Genomic DNA, 8,493 nt, shown 5'->3' on the forward strand with positions numbered 1-8,493 from the left:
CGTTCCAAGAAAGAAGAACAGCGCAATCCATCCATCAACTGTTACCACCCATCGTTACCATGCTCACTATTGAGTCAATATAGATATAGTGGTTATCGAACTGTGTGAAATGTAAAACGAAAGAAAACCATGAAGGGTGGGGTCTGAGCGACCCAGGTCTGCCTTGGTCAAAAATAACTTTTCCTTCGTCAAACCTTGTTTTTTGACCGATGGGCAGACCTGGGTCACTCATGGAGTACTCACCAAGAATCACAAAACGGGAATTTTATGACAAGGGAAAGAAGGGAAGGGAAAAAATAGCTATTTGATGTATCCTGAGGTAATATCATTGGACAATGCCAATTAATGAGAAATATTCAATAATACTATAATTAAATATAAGTATTCTGTATCTTAACCCTGTTAAGAATTGAATGAAATAAAATGCAGTAAACAAGTAGTTATTTACTCAAAAACCCTAAACCAAATCATAATCCACAGAAACTCATAAATTTATTAAGGCAGACCTTAAAGATAGGTATCGGTTCTAGAAAAAATGAGAAAGTATACATAATATGTGTTATATAAAAGAGGGATATATTAACATGTTTTAAATACCATTGTAAGGTGATGTGCTGTGACTTTCTTAGAATGTAGGGAGTCATCATTTAACTTCCCTTGGAGACAGTGCCCGAAATGACGAGCTTAAGAAATGCTGATGTGTCTTTTTGGGTGGCGTGATGTCAAAGTTGCTGTCCTCGCAGATCAGTGCCTTTCCTGTCGATATGGGCACTTGATACAGAGGTGCCTTTTGAAACTGGTTATGGGCAGTTTCTGGGCGTGAACAATGTGCGTGAGTTCATACGTGTGTCCGAGCTTTTTCCCTACATAATGAAATGTAAGGTAACCAAGGTGAGAGATCATTACTGAGGCGGCAGAAGCCAAGATGGCTTCTGCAAAAGTTCTTTTTGAGAGAAGTGTTCTGTTACACTGTGTTGAATGGGTAAGCATACTTATTTTCAGCCAAAAGTGTGGTTTGTCTGTAATTTGAATATTAATTTCAGAGATGTTCTATTTCATATGATCTTTTGATTTTAATCTTGTGCTTATTGAGGTGTTCTCCTGTCTTTTAACAGGCGGTTCTGGAGAAAGGGGAACTGATCTGAGAAAGGGGAACTGATCTGAGAAAGGGGTACTGAATATGGTGTACTAGACTGTTGTGACTTTTCCAGTTTCATGACTAAGATAATGTTGATTATTGTAGTAGAGAAATGGAGTGGGTTATTTGAGTTCAATCTTTCATTTCATCTTTTTGTTAAGAACCTGAGTTATTTAGTTTACACTTCGCTTTTAAATTAATGTTATATTTATAAGTTCGCGAGTCTGATTTAATGGCCTTATCTTAATGGAGAGGGGGCGTGTGTTGGGGAGAGAGAGAGAGAGAGAGAGAGAGAGAGAGGGGGGGGGGATGTTAGTGTTGGAGTGAGAGGAAATGGATGTTGGGTATTGCCAGTGCCCTTAGATGCACGATCCATCGCTACCTTTTAATAAATACCGAGATTAGATTCTAATCTTGGTTAAATATATTATACTTAATAAGTAGAATACCAGGAATCCAGTTGACACCATAACATCAAACCCATTATGTTGTTAACACAGAAACATAAATTGTAATCTAAATATATACTTATAATAGAAATGTATATTCAGACAATATAAAATAGTACCTTATGTACAAATAGATAACAAATGACGTATATAAAACAGATTAATTAAATTTGTGAAGATAGGCTTCCAGATTCAGAACCCAGCACAACAAAAGACGAGGAAATAATAGAGATCTGCTTCAAATAATGTTTTCTGAAAACGTTTATAGAAGACCATCCAACAAGATCACAAATTCTTTTGCTATTCATTCCTTTTAGGAAAGCAAAAGAAGTTGCGACTTTTCTCAAATCATGAGTTCTGGGGAAGGAACCTGGATCAGGCCAACGAATAAATTGACACATAAATAGTCTCAACTTATTATTGATATGTCAGAAAGGTTTTCTGGGTGTACAAAAGTTTTAAAGGTACAGCGCCTCAGTGGCGTGGTTGGTATGGTGTTGGCGTCCCACCTCAGTGGTCGCAAGTTCGATTCTCGACCATTCCATTGAGGAGTGAGAGATGCGTATTTCTGGTGATAGAAGTTCACTCTCGACGTGGTTCGGAAGTCACGCAAAGCCGTTGGTCCCGTTGCTGAATAACCTGGTTCCATGCAACGCAAAAACACCATACAAACAATCAAAGCAAGGTACTTTTCCAAATTATGCACCGGACATAAAGGATGATGACCTCATTTATCACCCTTAAGGCTAGTGATAAAAATCGGATCACGTCTAGAATTAGGACGTTCATTCTTGGACAAAAATTTTGGATTAGGAAACAGTCTGAAGAAAAATCAAGAAGTTCATCTAACCTCAGTAGTGAATGGATTGCACTAATCCTATTTCCTGTAGCCAATGAGATTAGAAACAATGTAATGTATAAACTATCTTTAACACAAGGGTTCTCTTGGAACCTTGAAGACAATGCAAAGTTTAAAACCTTATCTGAAGACCAAGAAATTTTTGTACAAGGCATATTGAGTTTGATGTTAAAAAAGGGCTTTAATAAATTCTGGAAATGGATGAACTGATACATCAATGTTGAAAGCAAGTTTAAGAGGTTTAGATAATGCAGACTTACAAGTTGAAATTGTGGTAGGAGATAACTGTCTGCCTTTAAAAAGATTTCTCAGAAATGCTAAAATAGTTACCACTGAAATGTTACTAATATTATTAGATCTAATAAAATGACAAAAGAGTTCCACACAGTCTGATATTGTCAACTGGTAGAAGTTCTTAAGGATTTAAATAAAATTCTTGCTGCATCACGAGAGTATAACTTGCTATAAATCTTAATCATAAAATCCAGCAAGGTAGTTGGAGGAGAAACTTTGAGGCACATAAGCAACGATCCCTCCCAACTAGTTGCGAGAGTACTGGATTCGGTATTATGAGTCTTTCTTTTGCCCTTGCTGGCAATAGAGGGAAACATGGCTGGGCAGTCCCCAATGGGGCTATCAGTATTACTTTTCCCCTGAAGCTTTCCAAATAACTGAGCACTCTGAGGGTCATCTTTGCTTGAGGAAACAGGTAAATTACTTGCCACCTGTTCCAGTACAATGTGAAGGCGTCGACCCCCACTGCTAGGAGGTCAATCACTAGAGAAACAAAGAGAGGTATCTGGGAATTTTCTCTCTTGGCAAAAAGATCTATTTGGGGCATCCCCAACTGGGAGCAAACATAGTGGAAGGATGTCTGATCCAGAGACCACTCCGATGATATTGGATGACTTCTGGATAACGCATCTACAATAACATTCTCACCCCTGCCACGTGAAACGCTGTCATTGTTAGGTTTCTCCTCTGAAGAAACCTCAGAATAGAGGGAGTCCACTCATTTAGAGGCTTTGATTTCGTGGACCCCTTCCTGCTCAGACAGGCCACTGCTGTTGCGTTGTCTGAGTTCAATCTGAAGTGGATCCCTGGCTTTAGATTCAGCTTCTCGATGGTAATATACACTACGGGTATCTCTAAAATATTTATATGGCAAGCTAAAAGAGGATGAGACCATGCACCCTGAAACATCTGCCCTGCAGATGTGTGAATCCCCCAGCCTGTCTGGGAGGCACCTGTGTACACATCCAGACTGGGTGGAGGTGGACGGAAAGGAATCACTGCCGAGAAAATCTCTGGATGCATCCCTCTTTCTAGAGAACTCTTGATGAAAGGAGGGAATGGACATAACTGATCCCTTTGCTTTCTGTTGGCCTTCGTGATTAAAAAGTTATTCAGGCCCTTTAAAAGGGCTTTGTCCACAAGGTCAACTACTGAGGCAAATTGGAGCCTCCCCAACATCTGCTTCACTTGCCGACAAGGCACTGATGTTTGCTTCAAAAAGAACGAAAGGGTCTGAGACAGAGACAGGACCTTGTCTCTCGGCAGATACAGGGTACCAGAAGTGGTGTCCCAAACAACCCCCATCCACTGAAAGCCTGTTCCAGAGTTAATCTTGATTTGTTCATGTTGATAAGAAAATCCTCGTACAGGGTGTAAAACAATCCTTGTTGCCTTTAAACAATCCATTCTCAAATTCACCCATATCAGCCAGTCGTCCAGGTATACCAACACCTGGATACCTTTCTGCCTGAGTTCCCTTAGAATTGGACGACAGATCTTTGTGAATACTCTTGTAGTGATGTTGAGGCCGAAAGGTAGAGCTTTGAAACGAAATTTCTTCCCTTCTAGACTGAATCCGAGGAACTTCCTGTAAAATGGGTGTATCGGGAATTTGGAATATGCCAAAAGGCATCTTTCAAGTCAATGGAGGTGGGAAAAGCTCCTATTGGCAACAACAATCTTACATCTTGCAAAGTTGTCATTCTGAAGGTCGGACATTGTATTGATTGTTGAGGGTTGACAGGTCCAAGATGATCCGTCTTTTGTTTGGATATTTTCTCGGGACTGAAAATAAGGGCCCCTCAAAGAGTAGGGAGGTCGTCTCCTCTATTGCCCCGGCTTTCACCATGTCTGAAACAAATTCTTTGAGTTGTGGATTGAAGCCTGAAACAATGAACAGAAAGTGATGGAGGACTGCACCACTTCCACGTCAGCCCCTTCTTTATGATTGCGAGACCATGAATCTCTTGTCCAATATTGATGAAAGCATTGGAGTCTCCTGCCAACCCTCAAATTCTAAAATGATTTAACCTTTCCCTCGAAGACTGGTTGCATCTAGGGGTGCCTGGAGACATTGTACCTCTGCCCCCAGGATTACGTTTTCCACGACCCCTCTGGGTATCTGGGGGACATCTGTTAGGAGATGAGGAAGCGCACTGATTCAGGTAATTCCTTCTGTAGTTACCAAAGGTCTGATTCCCATGTTGCTGGTCCTGGTTCTGAGCCTGTTGCTGTTGTTTCTCTTGTTGCTGGTTCTTTTAACGCTTTGGAGTCCTGGGTCTTGTTGTGAGGAAGGGTGCATCATAGCATGGTCAGCATTGACTTGGCCTGATGATCAGCTTGGGTGATTACTTCTTCCAAGGCGTCCTCATGAAAGAGGTCCTTTGAAAGTGGAGCTGCACTGAGGAGCTTAAATTTAAAACCAGAGTATTTTCCATAAAACAGCCCGGAAGTGCGAGCTTCCTCAATTTTTTCTAGCGAAGATGTTGTAGGCTGTCCACAATGGCTGTAAGGACATCTTCAACAAAGCGTAGAGAGCTGAAGAGTTAGGATCCTCTTTAGGGGTTTGTCTGGTTAGTACTTCTGCTAGTTCCTCGTTGGATGAGTGGTTTCGTGCTCGGCTACCCATCTGGTGGTCCGAAGTTGATTCTCGGCTCTGCCAACGCTAAATCACAGAAATTTATTTCTGGTGATAGAAATTAATTTCTCGATATAATGTGGTTCGGATCCAGCAATAAGCTGTAGGTCCCATTATTGGTGACCAATTGGTTCCTAGCCATGTAAAAATATCTAATCCTTCGGGCCAGCCCTAGGAGAGCTGTTAATCAGCTCAGTGTTATGGTAAAACTAAGATATACTTAACTTTAGTACTTCCCCTGCGATAGTCATATTCAACGAAGTGAGGAAGTTCAGACGTGCACCCTGCTTGTCTTGAGCAGCATTCTTATGAAGTGGCTGCATTCTGTCGGAGTTGAAAAAGAAGGCCGGTTCTGTGAGAACAAAATCCTCCCCTTTCAAATATCTTAACGTATTCCGTAGATGTTATGGGAGAAATGGAGTCTTCTTCTTCCCAGATTTATCCCTATTTGGGGTCACCGTTTTTAATGAGTCTCTTCCGTCTACCATTGTCCTATGTCATTTCCTCCCATACTAGAGTCAGGGACGAAATTCCTAGATGCACGACTACTGCCCTTTCACCCCTCGAATCTGTAGGATGGAAGGGGCTATCTGTCCATTCTGAGATAGCAGCAGGATCAGGTGTAAGATGATCAAAAAGGGCCTCATAAGCTGGACGGACTGGGATGATGCCCTTTATTTCTTGGAGGAGCCACATCTCTTTTGAACCTGTGCCTCCTGAGAGTTTCTAATTAATGAAATATTCTTCTGGATAGAGTTGGCGCCTGACGAGGAATCATAGTTAGATTTTTAAAGGGATGTTCCTCTAGAGTAACAATCCTCTGTTGCATATCCATAATTGCGCCAAGGATAATCTAAAAGGTATCCTGGGAATTAGCTTGAGAGGGCGGTACCCCTGAGGTGGAAGGGGCTAACTGGGACCAGGAAGGCGACTATGTAAGGGCGGCAGAAGCAATACATTCTTCTTGAGTCACTGCTGAAGGGATGGGGTCTTTGGATGGGCCACCCTTCATAGAACCCTGGGAAGCAGAAGTGGCAGAGGATTTGAATGTTGACTTCCCCTTAAAGGGTGTGGATCCATGAGATCTAGATTGGCGCTAGATGCCGAGGATGACTTCTTCAGCAGGGCAGCAGCCTTAGAATCTTATTGTGTATAGGAGGTACTTTAAAGGCGGCAGGAGAAGGCTTACAAAAATACAGATGTTGAGATTCCAGTATCGCGCCAGGCAGGTTCCGAGATGCATCAACTTCAAGAACCACCTCGGAGATAGAGGATGCAGGAGAACCCGCAAGGAGGAACTAGGGCTGAGTCTTTGGTGAGGGCGGCAGAGAAGAAGCCCATGAGGAAACCACATCCTGTGCAACTGCAGATAAAGATTCCTCTTTTTGGTCCTCCATTATCTGCCATAGAAGATATGCGTCAGAGGAAAGTCTTCAGGAATAGTTCAGGTAAACGAGACTAAACCTAAAAAATCAACATTATGAGCAAAGACAAAGAAAATACCTACCCTGGATTGAGATCCAGCAGGAAGAGTCAAATCCACGTGCAGTATGTGTCTTAAATTCTGATGAACATCATGAACAGTTTTTTCCCCAAACTCATAAATTCAGTCACTAAGCGGCTTGAAGGCAATGATGGTGTCTTCGGGTTGGGCCAAATTACGGGCTTTGTCCCATAGCTCATCACAGTTGCCACAAATTGCTCCATGCACGAGTAGTGGGTTATGTCCTCTGTTGCGTGATTGCATTCACAGCAGGGCATTCTGGAAGAAGGATTTCCTATTGAGTTTAAATCATCAAAAGATCCTTTGCCGCTCAAGGGTGGCATCCCACTTCAGGGTGGCACACCTTAAGGCGGCGACGCAGCAACAAACATTATTGCAATTATAGTCCTGCCGCCGCAATTGCGGCAACAGCAGCAAAATATAACTAGGGCAATCCTAGAGCTTCTATGAAAAGTGGGGGGGTTGGGCAGCAGGGTATTGTATGTAATCAAGGTATTCATTCCCTTCTAAGTCCTGCCACCGCAATCACATCAACTGCAGCAAAATGTAACCAGTATAATCCTGCAGCTACTATGAAAAAATGGGGCGGGGGCAGCAGGTAAAGCTGAAAAATAAACTAGGGTGGCAAGAAACCGCAAACATAAATATATAATATACTAAAACAATATAAACTGCAGAAAGGGAATGAATAAAACACATAAAAGAAAAATATATATACACACTAGGAGTCATTAACGCCAACACGGCAGACATTTAGCAAAAGAATCTGCCGCGTATGGCGCTGAAGTAAATACACCTTCAACTCAAAGGAAGTGGTCCTGCTGCCTTCTTCCACCTATCTTGAACAGATACCTGGTTCAGGATAGAAGAGGTATTTCGCCAACGCAGCAGACATTAGCAATCTGAATGTCTGCCGCGTTGCTAAAAACCATTCATGAAATAGTATGCTTCTCAAGTAAATACACCCTCAACTCAAAGGAAGTGGTCCTGCCGCCTTCTTCCACCTAACCTGAACAGATACCTGGTTCAGGATAGAAGAGGTATATCGTACTGCACCCTCCGTGAGACTGCGGTGCCGCGAAGGACGAGATAACTCACGGGGGTTCTCCTACTCACCATCAAAAGGCTGACAGGGGGAGAATCAACGGTACCTCAAACACCCCTGGCCGAAGGCCGAAAGGGGAGGGCAACCACCTGGGAGCACAACTCTAGGAAAGGGGGGTGTGCGATGGTACCTAACCATAGCCTACCCTCTCATGAAGGGATAAAAAACACACCCCACAAAACAAAAATATATATATACTTAAACTGACCCTAGGTAATCCTAGAAAAGGTAAAACATGAATAAAAAACACAAAACAAATGATAGAAAAGCTAGGCTAACTTATTTTAGAACATAGCTAGGTATAAAAGCGAACCCCATAGTTCATTATGGCTGACAACTCAAGGCGAAATAGGTGAACATGGTAATGATGGGTGGTAACAGTTGATGGATGGATTGCGCTGTTCTTCTTCTTTCTTGGAACGGCTCTCCTTGCCTGTAGTAATGAGGTTTTTGACATTGGAATGGTTGTTTTTGATTAGGCAGACATTAAATTCAAAGTCACTTCT

Source organism: Macrobrachium nipponense, chromosome 4 (genome assembly GCF_015104395.2).
Source record: "Macrobrachium nipponense isolate FS-2020 chromosome 4, ASM1510439v2, whole genome shotgun sequence".
Classification (NCBI taxonomy): Eukaryota; Metazoa; Arthropoda; class Malacostraca; order Decapoda; family Palaemonidae; genus Macrobrachium; species Macrobrachium nipponense.